We start from the raw sequence: 27485 nt of genomic DNA on the forward strand, positions 1-27485 counted from the left end.
TGTAGGTCTCATCAACAGAAGCCCTCTGAAAGGAGGTATAAACTTAGAAATCGTGATAACATTGAAAAACCTGACAGGTATCATGATATTGATACAAATTCCTATTGTTCCTTTCAAGGTTTATCAAAACATTCAGAGAGGGAAGGATGATCAGAAAGCAGTTAAGAACAATGAATACATTCCAGAGATACACATCATACTTCGGACTACAATATCAAAAAATAATATAAACCAAAACCGAAACCTCAATTTAAAATGAAGAAAATAGCTGGCTTTAAAGTAAGAAATGCCCAGGCGGCTGAAGACTCAACTTCTGGACGGGAATGGGCTCTGATGATGCTAGACAGCGCAGCAGGAGTAACAATCGCTAGCCAGAAACTGATGGAATTTCTGGTGACAGCGAAGTTGAATGAACATATCACAGTGGAAACACCTGATACTAGGGGAAGTTTCCCTTCATCCGTAATATGAAATGACACTACAAATGGAGGGGGACAAAGCCAGGAAGGTTAAAGGTCTCTTTTGGAGAACCTGACTTTTGAATATGACAGCCGTTTGGCTGATAAAGATTGGCCGCCTGAGTTCGTTATGGACTGCCCAAAAGAAGAAACAGTAATTCTACCAGCTTTCTCTGATCTCATTCCAAAATCACTGCAATATTTATATGTGCAGGAGTGGGTTTTAGCACTTGCTCCTGCATTATATCGCAATCATGTATGGTGAGATGCTGATTCACCTCACTGTAAAATCCCACTAAAAACTACTCCAACTCCACAGAGACAGTACCCAATAAAACAAGTTGTGAAAAAATATGTCATGGAGATCTCAGATCAACTTGAATACCGATGTGTAATAGAGATTTGCACTGCTTTAATTAATGATCCTTTGTTTCCAGTAATGAAACCTGGCAATTCATCCAAAAATTCTAGTTTTAGACTACAGCCATTTGAACACATGCAGAAAAATGTTTGCAGTACAGAATGCACACAGTGCCGCATTGATTAATAACATTGTGCAGAAAAAATACAAAGCAACACTAGATATCTCAAATGGATTCTTTTGCCAAAATATAGCACCTGAGAGCAGCAGTTTGACAGCATTTTCAGCCCTAGACTCTCTGTGTCAATCGCAAGGGTATAGAATAGTCCCAGTTTGTTTTCAGCAAGGGTAACAGAGTTGCTTCATACTTTTGATGATGAGGCATTGTCCTAGGTAGATGATATTTATGTGATGGATGATCAACTATTGGATCAGTTAGCTAGAGTGAACAAAATCATTTTGGAGTTCACATCCAAGGCTTACAAACTCAACTTTAAATAATCAAAAATTGCCCACCTCATTGTCCTCTGTTTGGGATATGAGTTGTCAAGTGAAGGAAAAATGTGCACTGCTCCAACCAACAAAAACTCCGAAAATTTTACAATCCATTTTAGGATTCCTAAATTTTGGCAGAACACACATTTTGGATTACACAGAAAAAGTAAAACCCTTATACGACTTAATCAGTCCTGATTTCTCAGTCCATCATTTGACACAGAAACACACAGAAATCCTTTGTTCTTTATAAGCTGACATGATAGCTTCCAAACACTGACACACACGTGTGAACACTATGAATTTGGTGATCCGTGTAGTTGGGGTAAATCTGGGCACACATACCAAACCTTCAATGGAGGTGAAACTGTACCTATTGCATACAAATCTCATCTGTACACAAACACTGAGATGCGCTTTGCATCCACCGAAAAGATTTCAGCAGCAGTACAGACTGCTGTAGTGAGAGAAAGAGCACTGGCACAGGGGAAACGAACAATTGTCGTAACACCAGTACTGGCCTTGGAGGCTGTTACAAAAGCTAGCGTTCCAAACTCAAAAGCACTACATCCGTGAAGGATACAATGGGCTAATTCTCTCACTGCAACAGATGTAGACTACAAATGTGATGCTACATTAAAAACACAACCATTTGTGCAGTACGAACAAGAAAATCCTCTCCCGAATGAAATAATACCTCCAGATCAGTATAAATACATTATTTACACTGATGGATCTGCTCAACCTGCCGTAGGAAGTAAAAAGCAATACAACACAGCATGTGCAATTGTTGAGGGTTGTATGCAGGATGGCACGTTCCGTCCTAGAAATACACAGATGCAATCTTTAGGAGATTGCATGGCTCAGCTGGCAGAACTAAAAGCCCTAGTACTGGCCCTAAAAAACATGGATCGAGAATTCCCCACACTTATTGTGTGCGATTCATTTTATTGTGTCCAGTCCTATAATGAATATCCACTATTGGGGTCAGAACTGTATTAAAGACTCCAAAGGTTGCACAATAAAGCATAAGCTGCTTTGGGGACAAGTGGCAGAGCTGAAAAAAGGCTTGCTGCAGGCTCAAGTGATCCATACGCTGAGTCATTCACTTGTTGGCATGCATGGTAAAGGGAATTTATTGGCTGATGAAGCCACTAAGGCAAAAGTGAGAACTTCTGCTGTAGCTGCAATCACTCGTTCTTGCACAAGAAGAGTCAGACAGATAATGGTTACTGCCATCGCTTCACACAAAAACAGCACAGCCTTGCCAAAACATTTTTCACTCAAGTACTCCTACATGTTAGATGCACAAAATATTCCAAATGCTCAAATTCCAGGAGTGGAGGATAGAGTAATACGAAACATGGATCCCAGATTAGGTTTAATTCTAGCTGCACACAGGGGTCTTGGTGCAGCACATGCTAGGATTACTGTGGCCGTTTCACTACTTAAACAATGCTATTGGTGGCCATGTATAACGAAACAGACAAAAGCATTTGCCGTTAAGAGCGACATCTGTCAGCACATGAAGGGATCCACCATAGCATGTCCACCACAAACACCACTACTGATATCAGACAAACCTGTCGCTTGTGTCTATTTGGATGATTGCGGCCCCTTACAATCTGATGGCAGTGGATTCATGCTCTACATTCCTGTGGGTTTGGCCTCAGCGCTCGGCTGATGCCCGAAATGTTATAAAGGATTTACGAGTATTTATAGGGACATACGCAATTGGCACATTACATTCTGACAGTGGCTCTGCATTTAGCTCCCAGGCTTACAAGGAGGCCATGGGAAGTTTGGGTGTTGCATTGCGGTACTCACCTCCATATCATCCAAAGAAAAATTCAATTGTGGAGAGGAAAAAACTGGACTTAAGGCAATCCTTAACAGCAACAGTATTCTGCTTGGGTAGTCGTTGGGTCAATCCCCTTTATGGGATCCAGACGGCACTTAAACACATGCCAAGAATAATTCTAGGAGGCCGCAGCCCATATGAGCTCCAATTTGGGATGAGAATATGGGTACCCGATCTCGATTTTGGCAGCACAGTGGCAGTTGAAAACCTGTTTGACATTGATAATTGTTTGGCTGTTTTAAGAGACCTCAATGAATTCTCGGCACTTCAAAGCAACGTCCAAGTAAAAAGTCACTGCCACTGTGGAAATAAAATCAGTAAGGGCAAGACGGGCCTGGGTTCCAAAAAGTCGGAGACCTGGTCAGAGAAAAGTTTATGGACAAGAAAGAATTTGGGCCATCATACAGAATGGCAGTACATGTCCTGGCTGTTGAGGGAACAAGATTTGTTCTTCTTCCATCTTTAGCCAGTAAAAATGAAAAGAGATTTGTCTCCATTGATCTGATCAGATCAATGGATGTTCAGACAGAAAGATTAATAAAGTTTGAAGATTCTACTATACGTTTTAACAGAGTTAACAAAAATGAAATGGAACTCTGGCCTATTGAAATTAAAGAACGAACCACAAATGAAACACAGTCAATTTGGATTTATACTGACATCTATGTGAATACGCCTTAAACCAAGTCATATGCCAGTTCTGCAAAACCTGCTGAGCTAACAAAGATAGATCAAACTGCATCTGGCTATTTCAATAATTTTGATACATTCTCTCTGGATCTAAGTGAACCTGAGTCACCTCTAGCTCCAGTTTCCTGCAAAAAACCAACGTAATGCTTTCTACCTTTGGTTGAAAAAGACTTACCAAGTTTCACCCTGGCTACAACTATGCATAGCACTTGGTCTACTGTTCCTATCCCTCTGGATAGGTTGAGTGACTGTCTTTTTGTTACTACTAAATGGACATTATCTTCCAGAATTCTCCACAGCATCACATGTGAACTTGGTCCTAAAACCACATACGTCATCTCACCATGAACAGAGAAATCATTTGTAAACATTACAGCAGTTCCAGTACCTGAAGGAATACTTTGGAATAGGGTTTCATATGATGTATTTGGTCACACTGAACCTTTGAAAATACAACACATATTTCAAATTTCTTAGAAAGATATCATCACTCCAGTACATTCTCTGACGATTGAGATTTTTAATTTGTAAATAGTATGCTGTCTGATTTAGAACAATCTGCTGCATTTTCAACAAATGAAATGTAGATTATACATCTGATTTTGACACCATGTATTGTTACCAACATTATGGTAATCATTTTCTGCATAAAACAAGCACCCCACACAATGTTTTCACATACCACCGATGGGAACATTCCCTAACACCACAGAAAGGTAGTTCACAAACATTTGCCCAAAAGTTTGCTGACGCACTATTTAGAGCATGCCTCATACCACAGCAGACTATTTTCTGGAACTACACTGTGCAACAGTCTTCCCGTCTTGGGTTAGCCAAGATTAAGGACTTAAACACACCTCACATACCCTCACTTTCACACGTTAAGGGATGGCAGAATTTTACCAAACACAGTGAGGGTATTCTAGATGACATCATGTATGACATTTCAGAAAGTTCATCAGACCCCAATTGGATGGAATGGTTAGTTTGGCCTATCGACACAAATAGGTGTCAGTCAAGATTCAAGGGTACCACCGAAGGCTTTAGTATCCATAGGCCTGACCTAAGTTACGTATGGCGAGAACATCCAAGTGGGTGGTGATATCATAAAGTGTTGGGAAGTTATGCCTACATTGGCTAAGAACCTCAATACTGTCCCAGGTGAAACAACACTTATGCTTACTTTCAGATGACATGGATTTAGGAGATTTTTTGTTAGGTCCCCGGAAACCATGTTGGAAACACTTCCTCTACGCTATGTATAATGCACTTTGGAAAATCTCTCAACAGGAAGCTGCGGAGAGATTGCGTGAAATTGATAGAATTAGCCCAGAGAAGGCTTTGGCTGTGGTTGACAATGGTAAGACCACACTAACATCCAGAATCTATTCACTGGGCAACATTGTGTCTTCTGTTATAGATATAATGGAAAAGGATCTGTTCATTCTTCAACATGGGCAATAGCAGTTGCGATTCATTTTATTATTAAGCTGGACATTAAAATCATTGAGCTCTGGTTATGTGCCCTGGCGATATATTAACAGCACATCTCTATTCTCCGCATATAATCTATCAGAAAAGCAGATGAGAATGCCACAAAGAGATGTAAAATATACAATGATGCCCATTGAAAAATTAGACCAATTACTTTTCCCTGTATCAGAGTCACAGTCCACAGAATGGTTAATTCATGGTCATATAACATTGCCAGTAACAACTTCTAAATTTCAGTAATGCCTAGAACACCACCAGGTAGGAAGGTGTGAAGCAATGACTGAAGTGTTTCTCAGTGGTATAGACTGCACGACTTCATTTAGTGGGTCTCTAACTTGCCATGATATTATGCTTCACAGGGCCTGGAATGGTTCAGTTGCAAACTTATCCTGTCATTTAAAGCTGCCATGGTTAATCCAGTGTTCAGGCCGCCCTCGAATGGGAATTACTTAATGCTGAATGATCAAGGTTGTTGTGGGATGCTACCATGCATCGCGTATCTAGACACAGTAGGTTCCAGGGTTACTTGTAGGATGAAAGTATTGTTTCCACCGACCCACAGAGTCAGAGAGGCACCATTATGGCCTTCATTGAATTTTTCCCTTATACGGTTTGATTCTCTGAGCCGATTGCAAGACATAATTTTACAAAATGACGTGGCCTTAACCTCACCACGAGAGACTTTTGATCTTCAGGTTGCCAGGTCCTCAGCTGAGATGCAGGCACTTGAACAAACTAACTGCCTTTTCCATTTTGGAGAAATGGTGCAACGCATCTTTAACATGTCTGATACGAAGGGTATTGTACACTGATTTAAGACCATAGGTTCTGGACTGTCAAGCACCTTTCAGACAGTCTTCAGATTGATTCCAGCTTTCAAACACTTCATATCTGGAAGCATTTTTGGAGGGTTTCTGCTAATCCTGCTACTAACAGTGGGAATCCTTATTTTTATATTTCTGCTACGCAATGGACGTCCCAGTCACCAAAGAGATGGAAAAAGCGATTTTGGGGCGACGTTGCAGTGAACCCTTGGTACTCCATCTGGGCATACCTGGACTTCAGGAGCTAAGCGAGCCTTGGTTCCTATCATTCCAACTTGTCTGGATTGACTGTCTTTTGCCTGTTCTCTGCTGCTTATTCTTTAGACAAGAATGGGTGTTTCACCTCTGTCTAACACTTCTCAGGGTTGCGCCTTGGGACGTGGATGTATTGCTGGACCCGTTAAAGGTCCATGTAATGCAGGGTTCTAAGCGTATTTCAATGATGATGTTGGCATTCTTATAGTGACACAGACACAAGGAGATGACGGACAGAGTGTTAAAACTTATCAGACACTCACCCCCAGTCACAGATCTAGGTTGAATCCATCATCGTTCTTTAACTCACTTTGCCACCTCAGTTCAGACCCAGCTATATGCAAATCAGTCTTGACGCTGTGCCTCATTGGAACAGTCCGGCCCGAACTGCCAAGCCAGGTCATCCCTGAACTGGAAACAAGCATCCTGGTACGGGTTTCGGTATAACACTCCTCATCAGCCAGGCTAGCTTGAATCCAGTGGCAAAGTGAGCAGGTGACCCGCATCTGGAAATTACTTGACAACTTAGGGTGAACAAAGCAAATAAAAGGAGATTATGGATGGAGCTCTGAAACTTTTCAGACACTCACGCCCAGTCACAGATCTGGGTTGAATCCATCATCGTTCTTTAGCTCACTTTGCCACCTCACTTCAGACCCAGCTCTCTGACAACGGCATAAACATGACAACTTTGTTTCCCTTAGAGACGGAACAATATCTTCAGAGTCGTGGAAACAATAAATAACTATTTCACTCAGTCAATCGTGCATGCTTCGTTTCTACAGAGTTGCATAGAAACAGAGAGACGGGCGTTTCAATAAAAGAGTTTATTGAACAGTCTTCTTTCTCATGCAAGAGATGTGAACTGCTACAACCATTAGATAGAAAGTGAAGTATAATGTGTACAGCGTAAACAGTAATATAAAATAATACTGTAATAACATTGTCTGTTGCTATGGCATATAGAAAAGTACATACATAAACAACACAGGCTAACATACTAAACTGGTGCTTCTAAAACACGCCTACCCCAGTGTACCTAACCTAGGTCAAGTACGAGGGAAGAAGTAGGTGCTGTCTTAGTTATAGTTTAGTTTTGCCAAGAATTGCCAAAGGTTTCTCTAGATTCTTCATCTCCATACCTTTAGAATGAGAGAGGTTGGCATCTCTTTCCCTGGACTCTATCTCCCAACACCCCGCAAGGAGAGTCAGAAACACTGGAGCTGGATTCTCAGCAGGAGGATGACAGCTTCTGGTCAGTGTGTCAGCTGGGGAGTTGGCTTTCTTCGGCACTTGCTGTAGCGAGCTGCATCATGCAAGTAGGTAGTTAAACTGCACTGAACCACACCATGCTTTGCCGTAGCAAGTGAAGGCATATTTATACCTTGAAGGTGTTCAGGAATGCCAGTTTTGACGCAAGAGTCAGGAAAATGAATGTCATGAATGAACCCCTAAGGAATAGATGTTCATGCCTAATAAATGAGTTATTGGAGAAATCAATATACAGGCTAAGGGAAGTCTCTTCAGCTTAAGAGTCTGGTTTTCCAAGAAATCATGACGTAGATGAACGGATGGAAGTAGCCATGCCTGTATTTGGGTAGCATGGGCTATGCCTAAATAAGGACTTGATGTCTGTGCCTATATAAGGGCAAAGTTTATTGTACCTATATAAGGGCATGAATTGGGAAATGCATACGGAATCTAAATGGATACACAATACCCACTCCACTTTCGTATGTACAACGTTACTAAACATATCTAAAACATATCTTCAAAAACATAAAAATGCATTAGAGTTGGTTGTAAGCATAAAAAATGCATTGGTGCTGTACACAGTAAAGCACTGTTTCATTCCAAGCATATATTTACATTTGAATGCTAAATGAATGAACCACGAAAATATACATTTATGAAAGGGCTCGTGAATACAGAAGAAAAAAGGCTGAAACCATTTCATGTCAGATTACATAAAACTGTTTGGTGGTTGACAAGGTTATATATTGTCTCTGGAAGTATTCAAAGAATTCTTGTCCTCTATGAATACTTCTACTATAAGCAGATTACTAGTGCCAAAAATGGAAATATGCAAATTTGAAGCAAAAAACAATTATTCATAGGAAAAAGTTCTTTGTTTTCAAAAATGAAAGTCAAATTCAAAGTCTCTCAGAACATTGTATGCCAATTTCAAAAGTCAGTGTTAGCGCTTGGAGAAAACATGACATCTTCTATGTCTGTAAAAAACTTGTGTTTAGCCGCACATAGATGTGAAGCATCGCATTCAGCATTGGTCGCATTAGCAATGTTCGAATCGGATGTTACCTGTGTGCCTGTAGTTTCCTCTTGTACCTCAGCATCAGCATTTTGCGTCTGTGAGATCTCTTTTTTTTTTTTTTTTTTTTTTTTTTTTTTTTATTGAGATGGATCAGACTTTCAATAAAACAGACATACAACTTTACAAATATCAGTCAGAGAGAAAATTACAGTTTAGACATAAGGATTAAAACAGGTATACAAATATAGATGGTTTTATACAGCTCAATGGTTATCAAAGTTCAAATAGCTTGCCTTGCCGAATTAAAAACCAGACAATGCCGGGACCCTCTAAGATCTATCAGCCAGTTATTTTCCTCCAGTTACTAAGGGGAGCCCAGATCTTTTTACCATAGTCTTTCTTCTTTTTACCCTTAAAATTATATAGACATTCTTCGATGTTATGTGTCCCAAGCAATCTCGAGAGCCACATCTGAAATGTAGGGGCTACCAGATCTTTCCAGGCTGCCGCAATTAAAATTCTAAAAACGGCGACGGACAGAAAAATAAAAGCTTCAGCTTCCGGTCCAACTCTATGATTGCCATCCCTGCCAATCAAAACAGTGGTTGGGGATAGAGGAATTTGACACTCTAGCAGCCCCGATAAAAACTTCTCAATTTCTCTTAAAACGGGTTTAAGACTCTGGCAGGAGTAAAACATATGCATTAAATCTGCAGGACCTTGGCTGCATCTTGGGCATCCATCTGTATCCCTTTTCCCCCATTGATACAGCTTAGCGGGGGTATAGTAAAGATTAAAGACCATCTTATAATGTTGTGCTTTCAGATTAGTCGCTCTTAGTACTTTCTTGTTTAATGCCAACGCATAGTCCACATCCACGTCTGGATCCCCTATTTTCCGAGCCCATGCGCCTTCAACTTTTCCAATATCCTCCTCCAGACCTTGTAAAAGATAATTATAGCCTATTTTAATCTTCTTACCCCCTTTAATTAAGTAATGCACAATCGGATTTACCTCCTGAATAGACACCCTAGGTCTAAGTGCCTTCACCGTTTGTTCTAGCTGATTATATAGCAGCCAATGATTGGATGGGATACCAAATTTTTGTTGCAAAGCCTCAAACCCTAAGAGATCATCCTTACACATAACATCCCCCAAAGACCGGATGCCCAAGCTCTTCCACAATTCACTATTTCTATTCTGTCCAAGATGTTGGAACGGACTTGAATTCCAGATGTCTATTGTACCATTGATTTTAGGGATCTTAAGAAATTTCAACAGCGCCTTCCATACACCCCATGCACTTAACATTACTTTACTTTTACTCTTCTTAAAATACAACACATTAATTTCACGTATTAGGACCCCTCTAGCTTTTTCACCCATTACTAATTCATAAATTGTAGGGATTCTGTGGGTGCCAAATGATACTTCAGGAGCATCATAATGCAGTAGATGGTTCATGTGCAGCAGTAAGCAAACCCAATGATATAGCCTTAAATTAGGAGCAGATAATCCGCCTCCCTCCAAAGGTGAAGAAAGACGAGCTAATGATCTTCTAACTTTGCCATATTGCCATACAAATTGTGAAAACACTGCTTCCATTTTTTTCATTAGGCCTTCATCAATTAACAACGGTATGGCACGAAACAAATACAATATTTTTGGGAACATCGACATTTTCAGAACATTCACCCTCCCAATCAAAGACAGCTGTAGTACATCAATCCTCCTCAGATCTTTATCAATTCTAGCAAGTAGGGGGCCAAAGTTTTCCTGAACAATCTTAACTACATTTGAATTAATGTTTACCCCTAAGTAGACTGCGGAGTCCACATATCTTTGATCCCTTTTCTGAATGTTCTTAGTACATATTATTATTGTTTTATCTGAATTGAGTTTGTATCCCGAACTGTTCCCAAACTCCTGAGCCAGACTACTTAGTTCCTGCATTGCCGCCTGCGGGTTGGTGGTAACAATTGCCAGGTCATCCGCATACGCCAATAACTTAGTAGTATGCCCATGGGATATCACCGGGGATATTCTATCGGATGCGAGAATCTTCCTAATTAGCGGGTCTATATATAACGAGAAAAGTATAGGTGAGCAGGGGCAGCCCTGGCGAGTGCCTCTCCTGATCACTACCTCATCTGATTGAAAACCCATTGTGGTAATTCTGGCTACTGGATCCATATACAAAGCTTTAATAGCTCTCCTGCACTTTTCTCCGAAGCCCCTTCTAAACAACACCTGCCACATGAAGTCCCAAACCACACGGTCAAAAGCCTTCTCGGCATCCAACAAAATCATGGCCATATCTCCACCCGTTGCAGCTGCCGCATCAAATAATGAGATTGCCCTTGCTGTATGCTCGGTAGTACCTCTCCCTGGGACAAACCCATGCTGCCAGGGTGAGACAAGTTGGCCAATGATCTTCGCTAACCTTTTCGCCCATACTTTCGAGTATAGTTTGGCGTCTGTATTTATTAACGAGATAGGACGATATGACCCTGGGTTCTCCTCTGGTTTTCCCTTTTTATGGAAGATGACAATATTGGTCTGTTTCCACGAATCCGGGATATTACCCGAACAGACTATTCCATTAAAAAGGTCTTCGAGCAAGGGGAGAATTTCATCTCCCAGGGCCCTATACACCTCGATTGGAAGACCATCTGGGCCTGCAGCTTTACCTGCTGCTAGTTCATTCAAAGCGATTTTAATCTCCTCTGATGTTATATCCATTTCTAATCGGGCCCTATCTTCCTCCTCCAGCCTTGGAGTTAGGGGAGACTGATCTTCCATAAATGGTACGACCCCTGGCTCCTGATCATACAGCTTTTGATAAAATTTCTGAAACACATCCATTATAGATTTTGGGTCTGTATATTCACTCCCATTATATTTAATCCTCCCAATTTTATTACGATTTAAATCCTGCCTAATGCGGAGCGCTAATACTCTACCAGCTTGTTCTCCAGTCTCGTATCTCCTTGCTCTTTGGGTTTGGTATTCACAAATCTCCTTTTGTGTAATTATTTTTAAAATTTCACCCTTAACCCGAGCCATGTTCCCGACCGTCTCCCCACTATCTCTACCTGAAGCTATTTCCTCAATGTGGCACCTTTCTATTTCTGCTAGATCTGAGGTGAGTCTCCCCACCTTACTTTTATCCTCTTTCCTTAGTTTTGCTGCAAAACTAATCGTCTCACCCCTGAATGCGGCCTTAAAGGATTCCCACACTCCATTTCTGGAAGCGCTATATCTATTACACTCGAAGAATTCCTTTGCCCAGTTTTTAATATGTTTAACAAACCTTTCATCATTTAATAATTTCCTTTCGAATGTCCATCTAGAAGTTTTCCTCTGTACATTAGGGACCCTATATGTCAGAATTACGGGATTGTGATCAGAAATTATTCTCGGTAATCTATCAATTTTTACCCTGCCAATTTCGCCAGTTGTGACAAAGAAGTAATCCAATTTGAAATACTTCTGTGCCGGGTGTGAAAAATATGTATACCCTCGGTCTCCGGGGACTTTTTCTCCCCATACCTCCACCAAACCATGAGACTGGATCAGAGAGCTTATGGCCCTATTAACTTTACGTTTGCGGCCCGTATAGATACTGCCCCTCTGCCAGTCCGCCGAGATGTTCATATCACCGCACACTACCAGCGGGGCAGTCCAACTGGCCAGCTCCTCTTCTAATTTATCATATACCCCTGGATCATCCTCATTCGGACCATATATTGCACACAGCGTGAAACCCAGATTCAACTCCACCAGTACCCATCTCCCAGAACCATCTGTTTTACTACGTTTCACACCACCCAAGTTACTTTTAGCTAAAATAGCCACCCCTCTGATCATTGATGACTGCGATGAACATCCGACCAACGTATACCCATACATCTCCAACATCCTTCTTTTATTCCAGGGGATATGGGTTTCCTGGATACAGACTATATCTATATTATTTGATCTAATCAGATGACTCAATCTCTGCCGCTTCTTCCAATCATTTAACCCCCCAGCGTTGATAGTACAAATCCTAATGTCCGACATTATTAAAGTATTTGCAATTCCTACCTTGACTGATTACCATGTGTCTAATATCTGCCCAGTTCCACTTCCTTTCCATCTCATTATTTTTCAAAGATTTTACCCCCCCTTCCCTCCCCTCCCCCACCCCTTCCTCCCTCTGCACTCTCTCCCTCCCCTTGACCAGCTCCAAGTTGGAGCTCCCCCTTACCCAACCCCCTAGTTCTGAGGCGCTCAGACCGATGGTCTGTGCACGTGATGGTTTGCAGCTCGGATTGAGGAGAAGAATCTGTGCCCATTCACCAAAATATCTATATATATATTTTTTTTTTTTTTTTTTAACCCAATTTTGTTTTAATACTATAACCCCTTACCTACTTTCACACCACCCCACTATCTGTGTTCCTGTGTCACCGTTTTATACTTTGCATGAATTGACAGGACAGAGTTACGCCTATATTATATCACTATTTCCACCTCATTTGAACATTTGAACATTTTAACAATTTTAACATTTTAGCCAGTTCACCCCGTCTCTAAGCAGCCTATGACAATGACAACAGGAATTCTTTTGCCTTAATTTCAGAAGAGAAATATAGTGTTTTCCCATCTTTGATTATCTTCAGCTGGGCAGGATTAATCAGGTAGGCCTGCATGCCCTTATCCTGAGCCGGTTTGATCAGCTGCCTTAATCTCCAACGTCTCTCGACTGTAATATGGCAATAGTCTGGGCGAACGAAAAAAGTATAGCCATCAACAATCTTTTTCTTGTCTGGCCTCGCCCTCTCAGAGATAGCTTGCCTCAAATTAAAGTTGCCCAGGAAAATTAATATCGCTCTGGGTTTGTCGTCCTCTTTCGTGTTCTTATGAGGATTAGCAGGGGTGCGATGTGCTCTCTGAACCTCTCTGCCAAAATCCCAATCCTTCAAGTCAGTAAACGCATGTTCAAAGAGTTTTACAACAAATGACTTCATATCTGTACCCTCTGATCCTTCAGGGATTCCCAGGATGCGTAGGTTGTTCTGACGCGATCTGTTTTCCAAAGATTCCAACTTCCACTGTATATCAGTTAACTGCTTAGTATGCCCATCCACCTTATTGGAGGCGGCCTCTGATTCCGCTTCAGTAGAAACAATTCTGTCTTCCAGATTGGAGACCCGCTCCCCCAGATTCACACAAGCCTTAGTCAGCTTCCTGACCGCCCCTTGTATTTTCCTGACAGCGGCCTGAGATTTACGGCTCTCCTGTCTTGCTTCCTCACGATGTGCTAGGATCTCCTGGTGAATAACTTCAAGAAGGGACATTTGTGCAGATTCCCCAGCTGGGCTAGCTGAAGCAGTATTTGTCAGTGGCTGCTGTTCTCTCTTCTGACCTTGCGTTTTCGTTCTCAACATAGTTTTCACCGCTGTGCTCGGGGGGCTACCTTCATCCTGTTCCAGATCGCTACCAGTCTCTAAGTCGCTACCTTCTTGCTCCAAGCTGTCCTCCTCATCTTCCGACCATTCTCCACCCTCTGAAACTGAGAAGAATGCCTCGCTTGGGGCTTCCTTTTTGCTGCAGGGGTTCCCACCAGAATCTTCCTCCAGGATCTCTTCTAACGCTTGAGGTATTAACACAACATTGACAATGGGATCCACTTCCGGGACCTCTCCCTGCTGTTCTACCTCCTCTATACTTCCAGCAGTATCAGGCTGCCCCTCTTCCAAATTATCCAGGAGCCCCTCAGCCAGCTTTGGTGTTATCTGTGACTGAATCTGGTTAACATCACCCTTAATATCCATGGAGTGTTTGTTCTTACTCACTTTTTGGAAAATGACAGAGATTGGGGTGGTGCCCTGGGAATCAGAGTTCAATTTGCCGCTCCCTTGTTGTTGTACCTGTTTTTTAGCTGAGGGAGAGCCTTTCTTGTTGCCAGCTAGATCTACCGATAATTCCGCTGCAGCGGCTGCCTTCCTCCTTGCTGCAGCTTTAGCGGTAGCGCTCATTTTCGGAGCCATTATTTCCCTCCTCCTCTCCTTGAGCCCAAACTGCCCTTTACTGCCTGGGCTTCCCGGGCTTCTAAAGCAGTCTGTATGCTCCACTTTCCCCACCCACGGAACCAACGGAGCCTCCAGTGCGTTAGCTTTCACTCGAGCCTCACCTTGCGAAGAGCTCACTTGTCCGTGTGGGCATGTATCAACCGAGCGGGGTTTTCTGCTCCGATGCAGACTCCATTTGAACAGGAGTCCCAGCGCTGCTTGTCTAGCGAGGGCAGACACCACAAACACCTCCGCCTCCGCCTCTGCGAGCAGCCCAGCGGCCCCGCCTCTCCGTCTCCTAATCACCTGCAATACCTCCAGCAACAGCCGCTTCAGCGGCTGACGGCAGGTCAGTTTCATGCGGCGAGATTTTTCCCAGCGGCGATCAATCCCCTGCTTGTGTTTTCTGCCGCCGATCAGTCTTTCAGTTCCCAGCGGGTATTGCTATCGTTGCGGGCATTCAGGCAGCAAAGGCAGCAAGGGGGTTTACAGAGATCTACGGTTCTTCATTATTTTCTATGCACCTCCTCAATCGAGCTGCTTTCCCGGCCGTCTACACGGCCGCCATCTTGCCTCTGCGTCTGTGAGATCTCAATGAATGCCGTCATCAGAATTGGTAGCCGCTGGGGACAACACAGAGCATGGGCCGTTACCGGTTCAAGCAAATCATCAACATCCTTTGGCATGACTGATGGTAGTGTTAGACAGATGTCTAGCATGCATTCTTCTCCACATAGCAGGCAGCGTAGAACAGGTAAGATGTAATCTTGCCAGATAGGTCTGAATGAGAAAAACCATGTGGTATTTAATTCTCGTACACGAGTTAATCCCAAAATTTGGACGATGCGCTCACAACACTTCATCTCCAATAGAGCTCTCTCTATGGTGCTTGGAGTGGCACTGGTGATTTGGCTTGCTATATTGTAGCAGAAGGAGCAAAATAGTATCCCTGTAATGAGTCCCAAAAGAAGAGGCATTCGGCCAAACACAGAGTGCACAAAGTTTATTAATATTCCGAGGACTGCTTGAAAAGGTGCTAACAGTCCGGAACATACGTTCTTAAATGGATGTACAATACCGCTTGTATCAAACATGTTTAAGATATCACTTAACATTTCTGAGAAATGTACAGGGCACTTCGTATTCAAAAGGGGATGTATCCTGGCCGAAGTCCTTGCGACTTGTAGATCATAGGTCTCTTTGGCCGACGTTAGTGGCTCATTTTTTTTGCAGAAGAATGGCTTTCATTCTGCTTCGAGTATCAATTTGTATAGAGGAGTTGTTCAGTGAAGGTCATAAAGGCGACTCCCTGGCTGTCTTGGTTTTTGGAAACAATACTTGCATACAGCAAGTGACCCTGGATGACACAGTTACTAGATATGCTACACCTGGCAACATGCCACAGAAGCTGTGATTGTTCAACATGAGGTAACTCCCATTCGAAAGTTGTCCAGAAATTGGATCAATCATAGCAACTGGTGAACCTTGCAGGTGACAGGATAAGTTGTTAGAGGAACCATCGCAGGCCCCATGTAAATTATTACCCTGGCAAAGTAGAGAACCGCTTAGTGAGTTTTTACAGTTTGTACCGCTAAAAAAACACTTCACGTCCCCCACTTCAACATCTGTGTGTGCATGGTAAATCCCAGGATGTCCTGATGTATTCTTTACCCGACCTTTCATATGTGCCTGCTGGTATGTGTTTGAGGCAATACTGAAAATGAAAAATTGTAACAGGCAGAGTGATTGTTCCATGTATTATCCATTCAGTATCTGGTTTTTCTGCTACCATAAATGGCAATCTTTCTAGTTTTTTAATGCTCAGCACCGTATAGTCTGCTCTCCTTTGTTCCAATTTGATCTGTTTATCAGTGAGATTAGATTCTAAAAACAGTGACGGAGTATTGATTAAATGCCACGGCACATAGCCTGAATTAAGGTTTTGCAACGTCCAAACTAATAGCATGATAGAACGTAGTGGTGACTGACCATGTTGCAGCACGACTAAGTCCTGTTCCATGATGTCTATGGCAGAAGATACTATGCTGACCAATGAATATATACTGGATGACAGATTCGTTAACCCATTGTCAACTACAGAGAGATTTTTCTCTAAATTAATACGATCAATTTCTCGTATTCTTTCTGCAGTCTCTGCTTGCATAATCTTACATGCTTCATTATATGCAGCATATATACCGGCATATATAAAACTTTTTTTACGCGGTTTTCTTGGTCCTAGCAAGAATTCCCTAAGATCTGCACCATCTTTAAGTAAAGATAAGTGTTGCTTTACATCCTTAAGTGTAGACCTTTGTAGCCATTCAAGGCAGATTTTCCCTACACTGTATGTTGTTACTATTCCAGGATGCTGTCTTTGAACATATCTTGGGTCTGGCCTACTGTATTTTACCCCTTGTGTTTTGTTCAGAAATCTATCTTGACAGTTGTTTGTATCAGTGGGCCAGATCAACCAATTTTTCCACTCTGGTTCTGTTCTGTTGTGATGTAAAATAGTATGTACGTCGGCCTCCCCCTCTCAAGTGTCTTCACTATCAGATGTAGGTGTAGGTATGGACTGGTTATTCATGTCTTTGATCTTGGCTAACCCGAGGCAAGAGGTCTTTTGGACAGTGTCATTAAAAACATAATTTGCTCAGGGATGATATAGGCTCTAAACAAAGCTTCTACCCCCTGCGCTTGACAATATTTCGTACCCATGACAATGTTTGTCTAAAAGTTATCTTTCCAAAAGTTAAAACCTTGCTTAGACAGTTAGGCATAAAAGGATGTAGAATAAATCTGTTTTGTATTGGTCAACATACTTTTCATTTCTGCTTTGTTTACATTTTTAAAATAAAATGATTCTGGATTGGATACATTAAACGCGTTTGACACTGTGAACCACACTGTTTTGGTACAGCGGCTGAGGGACATAGAGGTAGGGGGGGCCGCCCTGGCCCTCCTGTCCTCCTTCTTGGAGGCAAGAGAGCAGAGGCTGTTCTGGGATGGCATGAAGCCGTACAGTTACCACCTTACTTGTGGTGTTCCACAGGGGTCCGCTCTTTCCCCGACTCTGTTAAATCTTTACGTCACCCCTCTGGACAATCTCGTTAGGAGGCACAGCTTTGCTCTGGTCTTGTACTCTGAGGACTCTCAGCTTGTCATCTCTGTTACCAACCAGCCGGTATACAACCTTTACCATGCATTTTTTACCACGCAATACCATTACAACGCTGGCATTACAACGCAAACCATTACAACGCATTGCGCTGGGGGGCGCTCTAGGATAGGAAATAAGTTTAATTTTCTATCCAACACCTTCCCTAGTGTCCACGGGGACTGGAGTTGGAATAGGAAATTATACTTACCACTATCCAGCACCTCTAAGCGCTATGCGTTGTAAAGGTACGCGTGGTAAAAACCGCGTTGTAAAGGCATGCGTGGTAAAAGTATGCGTTGTAACGTCATACATCCCAACCAGCCAGAGACCACAGCAGCCAGGTTCCACACATGTTTCACCTAGATCATGGCCTGGATGAGGCAAAGCTATCTGAAAATAAATACAGATAAGACAGAGGTGATGGAGTTTGGGCCAGGCCAGCCCCTGTGGAATCAGTCTTGGTGGCCATCTGAAGCTGAGGAATGTCCTCATCCAGTGGAGAAAGTCACAAATCTGGGGGTCATTTTTGACAACAAACTGAATTTCGGCTCCCAGATAAACAGCCTTACTTTATCTTGTTTTTTTCTCTTGAAAATCCTAAGAAAAATTCTTCCTTACATACCTCAAGAGCTGCAGAAGACAATGACGGTAGCACTTTTTCTGTCCAAACTGGATTACTGCAATGCTCTATTTCTGGGAATTGATAAATTCCAGTTGCAAAAACTGCAAGCCCTGCAAAACGCTTCAGCGAGACTTCTACTGGGCATACCCAGAGGACAGCCAACCTCGGCTGGAATGAAATCACTTCATTGGCTGCCCATCACACAACGTATCGAATTTAAATCTTTAAGCCTTGTCCATAAGGCAATTAATGGTGGCGGGGCTGGGGACTTGCAAAAGCTATGTTCACAGTATACTCCTTCATGCGTTCTTAGATCGGTTAGTCTAGGTCTCATTAACACTACTAAGGTAAGATGGGCAAGATGGGGGGCAGAGCGATAACACACTGTGAGCCTATGAAGCTTCAATCCAAGCTTCAGCTTTTTAGGAAGATTCTGAAAACCTGGCAGCTTACAACCGCATAGACCAACTTTAGTGCACACTTCCTGCCCACATGCCTCAGCACCAAGACGCCTCGGCAATTGAGCGCTATATAAGCATTTAAAACATAAAACATAACCCTGAAAAGTATGGATACTTATTAGCAAAAGTTTTTGAGCTACCCTTTGGTGGCATAGGACAATGTTCCTATTGGTTATACATATATACATTTCTAGGCATTGTTGATTTGTGCAAGAAATGATGACCATGGTGGTTATAACAATACATTTGTTCATAGTCTGAAGAACCTTCTAAATATTCATTATTAGTGAACACTGCCGACATTTCTAGGTCTGACATCATATTATTAACAGTCTCGAAGTCCCAATCATCAGAAAAGGTACTAGATGATCAAAGTCACTTAATGAAATCTTGAACTGGTGTGGAATCTTCAACAGCTCTGATGGGCCAAAAATATAATATTCTGTTCTGTCTCAAGCTATACCATCAGGTACAGGAACAGCTGTGATGTTCACTTCTGACAAATCTCTTTGTTCAAAATGAGATGATTTGTGTGGTTTGAGGAGTAAGTTGATGTTCTTACTTGCTGTGTCCATTTTGACATATCTTCCATTTATCAGCATACCCAGAGTATTACCAGAGCTAACCAAAGTAGAAGAAACAATATTCTCAACACAATCCAAAGTTCAATCCATGGTGAAACCAGATATGTTTTTTCCAGGTGATGAAAAAAGTCAGTTGCTTGTTCTTTGAAAGTTCTTTTTGCTGGCGTCATTTCAGGTTTCATGGGATCCTCAGAAAACATATCAAAGGTAATGAAATAGCCAGAGGCAGTTCTGTCAATTGTAGGGATTGCATCAGGATTTGTGTAAATCGCTGGAACCACTTGATCACTGGTTACTTCGTTGTAGACAGGTGTTTCTTGATGAACTGTTATTTGGGTCTCAAGAGGTACAAGTTCCATAGCTTTATTGCTTACTCCTTCTTTTCTCACTGCATGTTTTTCAAAGGAGATGAGTCTCTCAGTTTGAACCTTTTGGATTGTAGCCAGAGGAGTGCGTCTGCTACTTGGTTGTAGTCCACTTGGCCTACTGCTTAGTATTGGCCACATAGTGCGGTTTGATCAGGTTGATAGACACAAACCTGTTCTCCTTTTTACCAGCAAGGGGCAACAGTAAAGCAATATTGATCTGTGGATTGCTAGGACAGGTAATGGTTGTCTGTAAGAAGCCCCAAATTCCTTCTTGTCCGCGATCTTTTCTCTGACTAGATCACCATGCTTCGGGATCAAGACAGGCCTTGCTGGGACGATCGTTTTTTCCCCAGTGGTGGTTGACTTCAGGAACACGTTGCTTTGTTTCTTTTTTAATTCATTTAAGTCATGTAAAACATCCAAATGATCTTTGATATCAAAATGCTTTTGTTCCACCACTGATGTGTGACAATCCAGGTCGTGGACCAACATTTTTGTCCCAAAAAGGACCTCATGTGGAGTGATACCCCATAGAGAACTTCTTGGCAAGTTATTAAGAGTACATTGGAATCTTATTAGATGTTTGACCCACCCGTCACCCGAACCTAATACCCTAGCTGTTATAGATTGCTTTATGTCCCGTTATTTTCTCTCCACAACTGAATTTCCCTCAGGATGGAATGGACTAGATTACCGCAATGCAACGCCCGAACTGGCCATGGCTTCTTTGTAAGCTCAAGAGCTAAACGCAGGACCCTGGTCAGAATGCCAATTGCATATGTGCAGATAAAGACTCGAAAATCTTTTATCACAGTTGGAGCATTAGCTGAGCGCTGAGGCCAATTCCAAATCAACCTTGAACAAGAATCCACTGCAATCATGATATAATTATAGTTACCGTCCCTTTGTAAGGGACCGCAGTGGTCCAGGTAAACACACACTAATGGTTTATCTGAAATTAATAGGGGCATCTGCGCAGGACGTTTTTGCAGTAGAGACTTTCATCTTTTGGCATATTTCACAGTCCAAGATGTAGTTTCTGCTCTGTTTCATCATGCGTGGCCACAAGTAGTATCTCTGTTTTAATAACGATACTGTGGCGGAAACACCTGCATGTGCAGAGAGGAGCCCTTCATGTGCTGCTAGGATTAGTCCTAATCTATGTTCCATGTTTTGAATTACCATATCCCCCACTCCAGGGATTCAAGCAAAAGGAACATTGTTCGCATCAGTTATATATGAGTATTTGAGTGGAAACCCTTTAGGTAACGTACTACCGCTGCCTTTGCTTGTAGCATTGCCAGCCAACATAATTTCACTGTCTATTTTCGGTTTTGAACGAGTGATTGCAGCTACGGATCTCCTAGAGTTTGTGTTTTAGTGACCATTGGTCTAAACTTGCCATTGCGCATACGAACTTTAACGATCGCGCACCCCGCACTATAGGCTTGTTTACCCCCGTAGCGGGTTGAGCTGATCCCTCAGTATTAATTATACATTCATACTGGTCTAGAGGCAGAATTTCAGTAGGCATAGGACATTCTTGTTTGTATTGTAGAGATGTGTGTGTTTTCAAATATGGATAAAACAATTATTCAACATTAAGAGAATTAACCCATTGATTCCATCTTGGATGTAAAGCTTTAGCATTAGAAATGCTCGCTTTTGTCACTTTTTCTAAGGGAGGTACAGGAGCTCTTTCTCTTCCTACAGCGGTTTGAACAGCTGTCAGAATTTTTTCTGTAGAAGTGAATTTAATTTCTGCTTGTGTATACAAATGTGATTTGTATGTGATTGGTACTGTTTCACCCTCATTAAAAGTTAAATAGGTGAATCCGCATTGACCCTGAATGATTTGGATCACTAAGTTGCGTATGTTGACGCGCGTTTGTAAATGTTTAGTTGCTAACAGGTCTGTTTGTAGAAAACGCAAAATTGCTGTGTGTTTTTGTGTCTAATTTACTGTTTTAAAATCAGGTTTGATTAATTCGTAGAGAGGTTTAACCCTTTCTGCGTAGTTCAATATGTAAGTTCTTCAGAAAGTTAGGAAACCTAAAATTGACTGTAAGTTGTTCAGCATTTTTGGAGGGTGGAACAGCGCACACTTTTCTAAAATGTTTGCTGCCAGGCTTTTGCCTTCACTTAAAAGTTCATATCCTAGAAAAAGGAAATTTAAATGGGCAATTCTAGATATTTTTAAATTTAATTTATAACCCTCTGAGGTGATTCCAAGTATAATGGTGTTCACCCATTCAAGTGCCTATCCAAGTCATCATCTGTCAGATAGATGTCATCCACATACGACAATGCTTCATCATCATAAGTATGTAGAAACTCTGTTACCCTTGCTGAGAATAACCCTGGACTATTCTTGAATCCTTGAGGGAGACAACAGAAGTGACGCTGTGTCCCCATACTTGAGAAAGCGGTCAAATATCTGCTTTCAGGTGCAATATATTGACAAAAGAAACCATTAGAAATATCTAATGGGGTTTTATATTTTTTACGGACAATATTATTCATTATTGTTGTACTGTGTGCATTTCACACTGCAAATGTTTTGCAACAAGAGTTTAGATGTCTGTAATCCAATACTAGACGATATGTATTGTCTGGTTTGGAAAGAAAGGTTTGTTCATTGAGGAGGTGCATGTTTCAATTACCCCTTGGTATTCAAGTTGATCTAATATCTCCCTGACCTGTTTTTTAGCTTCTTGCTTAACTGGGAACTGCCTTTGGGCAGTTGGTTGAGTTTTTTGTTGGATTTTATGGTGAGGCGAGTCCTCATACCATCCTACATGATTTGTATATAATGCTGGGGCTTGGGCAACTGCCCATTTCCTGGCATAAGTATACTTTAAATGAATTGGAATATGGTTAGAGAATGCTGGCATAATGATGTCTTCACCAAGTGGGCACTCCTTGACAAATGTCAGTGGCCAGTCTTTTTCAGGCAGAAGTATATCGTAACCCATAGAAAGTCGCTCCCAAAAAAGTGCTTTCACTTTTCTTGGTATGTCGCCCTCCATCCGGAGTGTTATTTCATATAACCTATGTGCAGAACTAACCCTGGTATCCGCAGTTTCTACTTCAATGTCTTCATTCAAGTCCACTATCTCCAGAAGACTCTTCAGGTTCTGGCGAGCTATTGTCTCTTCTGCTGCCTGTCCAACATTGTTTGAGCCCATTATCAGTTCTTGAGTTGTGTCTTCAAGATCCTCGGCATGTCTGATTTTTAGAACTGCTACCTTCTTTTTGTTGAATTGAGTTTTGTTTTAATTTTCTGAACGTGTTAATCATCTTTGGACTTCACGCGTTCTTCTTTGTTTTCTGACCATCCTCTTCTTTCGGATTTCTGTGACGAAGTCTGAAAGGTACGAGAGGAAAATGTATCAGTATCTTGATATCTATCAGGTTTTTTCAAATTATCCCAATTCTGGAAGTTATACCTCCTTTTAGAGTGCTCCTTTTGAGGAGACCTACCTCGGGAATGAGATTGCTTCTCTTTTGAAGTTTGTTTGCTATTTTCCCACTTCTTTTTAGAAGGAGTAGGAGTGATTTTAGTAAAGACATTTTCAGGACTTTTAGACAGTGGTGGTTTCACTTTATAATTCTATGAATGTTTGTATACTACTAAGTAATTCATCATCCGATATTGCTTCAATGTCAAGTTCAGGTGTGTAGCCGGCTATGGCAACCATGTTGCTCCTGGTCTACCTAGTGGACCAAGCCTGGTAATGTGATATAAATGTTTAAGGGCGCCTTTAAACCAGTGCTCATCCTCCTGGTATGTGAGTGGAATTTCAACATCCTCGAAAGGAATATACTCATCTGGTGGTTCATCTTCTTTGTAGAAGTGAAACATATGTGTTACTGGATTTGCTTTTGGGAAGACTATCCATGAATAGAATACCTCTGTCTGGTGATATTCATGTGCCTCTATCAGAAAAACTGCCCTACCACCTCTCGATGTCAGGCCATGTTTTATAAGTTTTATAGTGATGGCTTTCCTTAAATTTGGAGGAATGATTATAGCATTACTCATCGGTTTCTTGGAAACCTGTTAGGTTAAAAACTGCATCGGCTGGAACAGCCGCAGCTCCACCAGTATCGGTGTTGTTGCTGTTTACGGTCATTGTTTAATGAAAGTTGCAGAGCAAGTTTCAAGGGAACAAAGATAAGGTGCACAATATTTTGGAACACTTTAACGTTGAACAAACCAAAAACTAATACATAGGATTTTTCATCCTAATCAGCTATGGAGGATATTTGTCCCTTACCCACTCCAGACGTCTATTGGAGTATTATGAGTATGGGGGTCTCTGAGAAAAGCACGACTAGGTTATTTTAGTATCTAGCATTAAATTAGTGCCTTACCAAACATTGGGCGCCATGTAGTATAGTTCCTATATTCCCAATAGTTTCTGCGCATTGGAATAATATACACTATAGATTTGTCATAGGACTGAGGTCAGGATGTCTCTATCGAGTATATTAAACTTAATTGTATGAGTGCTAGCTAACTCACTAGAAACTTTCTCGAATAATCAAGAAGGGATTAGTGTCTGACAACCGCATCAACTTTGTTTCCCTTAGAGTCGGAAAACTATCTTTAGAGTTGTGGGAACAAGAGATAACTATTTCACTCAGTCAATCGTGCATGCTTCGTTTCTACAGAGTTGCACAGAAACAGAGAGACGGGCGTTTCGATAAAAGGGTTTATTGACATGGCTTTTTTCTCATGCAAGAGATATGTACTGCTACAATAGTTAACAGAATGCAAAATAATACTGTAATAGCATTGTCTGTTGCTATGACATATATAAAAATACATACATAAATAACACAGGCTAAAATACTCAACTGGTGCTTCTAAAATACACCTACCCCAGTGTACCTAACCTAGGTCTAGTACGAGGGAAGAAGTAGGTGCTGTCTTAGTTATAGTTTAGTTTTGCCAAGAATTGCCAAAGGTTTCCCTAGGTTCTAAGTAGCTACATACCTTAGAATGAGAGAGGTTGGTTTCTCTTTCCCTGGACATGATCTCCCAACATCCTGCAAGGTGAGTCAGAAACTCTGGAGCTGGATTCTTGGCAGGAGGATGACAGCTTCTGGTCAGTGCGTCAGCTGGGGAGTTGGCTTCCTTTGGCACTTGCAATAGTGAGCTGCGTCGTGAAGGTAGGTAGTCGAACTGCACCAAACCACACCGTGCTTTTCCATAGCAAGTGAAGGCATATTTATACCCCTTGAAGGTGTTTAGGAATGCCAGTATTGACGTAAGAGTCAGGTATATGAACATCATGAATATACGCCCAAGGAATAGATGTTCATGTATAATAAATTAGTTATTGGAGAAATCAATATCCAGGTTAGGGGAAGTCCCTTCAGCTTAAGAGTCTGGTTTTCCAAGAAATTGTTGTGACGTAGATGAACAGATGGAAGTAGCAATGCCTGTATTTGGGTAGCATGGGCTATGCCTAAATAAGGACTGGATGTCTGTGCCTATATAAGGGCAAAGTTTACTGTACCTATATAAGGGCATGAATCGGGAAATGCATACCGAATCTAAATGGATACACAATACCCACTCCACGTTCGTATGTACAACGTTACTAAACATGTTTAAACATATCTAAAACATATCTTCAAAAACATAAAAATGCATTAGAGTTGGTTGTAAGCATGGGCTCTGCCTATATAAGGGCAATGCTTATTGTACCTATACAAGGGCATGACTCAGGAAATGAATACGGAATCTAAATCGATACATAACACTACATTTACCCTACCATTGTACTGCATAACGATTTTGGTGCTGCATGAATGTTGAGTGATTTTCCCCGAGAACTAGCCTCATTTATTATGCATGAGGATTCTCAGAATCACAGCAGGATTACCATCTTCTCCATAATAACTGTGTATAAGGTTCATCACAATTGTCATTCTTGGCCGACATGACACAGAAAGATAGAACCCCTGAGGGCACCACATCTTTGCTTGGACAAGCAGAGGAGAAAGACTTCCATGCTGACACAAAACACTGAGGTTCCTCCATGCAGATACTCCAGCAGAATATGTGAGGTTTTTCCGCATACAAATACCCCGCATACCATCACTCCGCAAAAATGATTCTGCGAATACTATCACTCCGAAAATGAACACAACGCAAACTTTTACAACGAATATGCCTTTACCATGCATGCCTTTACAACGCAAAGGCATGCATGTTAAAGGTATACTCATTGTAAAAGTTTTAAAGGTAAGTGAGTACCCTGCAAAATCATTAACCTACACTACACAAACACTAACCTACACTACACCAACACCAAAACACTACCCACTACCCTACACTACCTTACACTACACTAACACTACCCTAAACCCTAAAACACTACCTACACTACACAAACACTAACCTACACTACACCAACACCAAAACACTACCCACTACCCTACACTACCTTACACTACACTAACACTACCCTAAACCCTAAAACACTACCCTACCTTACACATACACTACCCTACACTACACAAACACTACCATAAACCCTAAAGAAACTACCCTATACTACAAAAAGACTACCCTACACTACACCCACACTACAACACTACCCTAACCCCTAAAACACTACCCTACACTATACATACACTACACTAACATGACCCTAAACCCTAAAACACTACCCTACACTACACATACACTACCGTACACAAACACAACCCTAAACCCTAAAACACTACCCTCCACTACGCATACACTACCCTACACTACACAAACACGACCCTAAAACCTAAAACACTACCCCCTGCATGACCCTACACTACACAAACACTACAACACTACCCTAAACCCTAAAACACTACCCCCTGCATGACCCTACACTACACAAACACTACAACACTACCCTAAACCCTAAAACACTACCCCCAGCATTACCCTACACTACACAAACACTACACCACTACACTAAACACTAAAACACTACCCCCTGCATGACCCTACACTCCACAAACACTACAACACTACCTTAAACCCTAAAACACTACCCCCAGCATGACCCTACACTACACAAACAATACACCACTACCCTAAACCCTAAAACAATACCCCCCGCATGACCCTACACTACACAAACACTAAAAAACTACCCTAAAACACTACCCCCAGCATGACCCTACACTACACAAACACTACAACACTACCCTAACACCTACAACACTACCCCCAGCATGACCCTACACTATACAAACACTACAACACTTCCCTAAACCCTAAAACACTACACCTGCATGACCCTACACTACACAAACATTACAACACTACCCTAAACCCTATAACACTACCCCCAGCACGACCCTACACTACACAACCACCACAACTCTACACTACACTAACACTACACTACACAATCACTACCCCAGCACGACCCCCACCCCTAAAAAATTAACCTAAACCCTCTTACCTCTCTCGTCGTCGTGGTTCCACACTCCTCCGGGTTCCATCTTCTTGAAGTC

Source organism: Lissotriton helveticus, chromosome 3_1, assembly GCF_964261635.1.
Source record: "Lissotriton helveticus chromosome 3_1, aLisHel1.1, whole genome shotgun sequence".
NCBI lineage: Eukaryota > Metazoa > Chordata > Amphibia > Caudata > Salamandridae > Lissotriton > Lissotriton helveticus.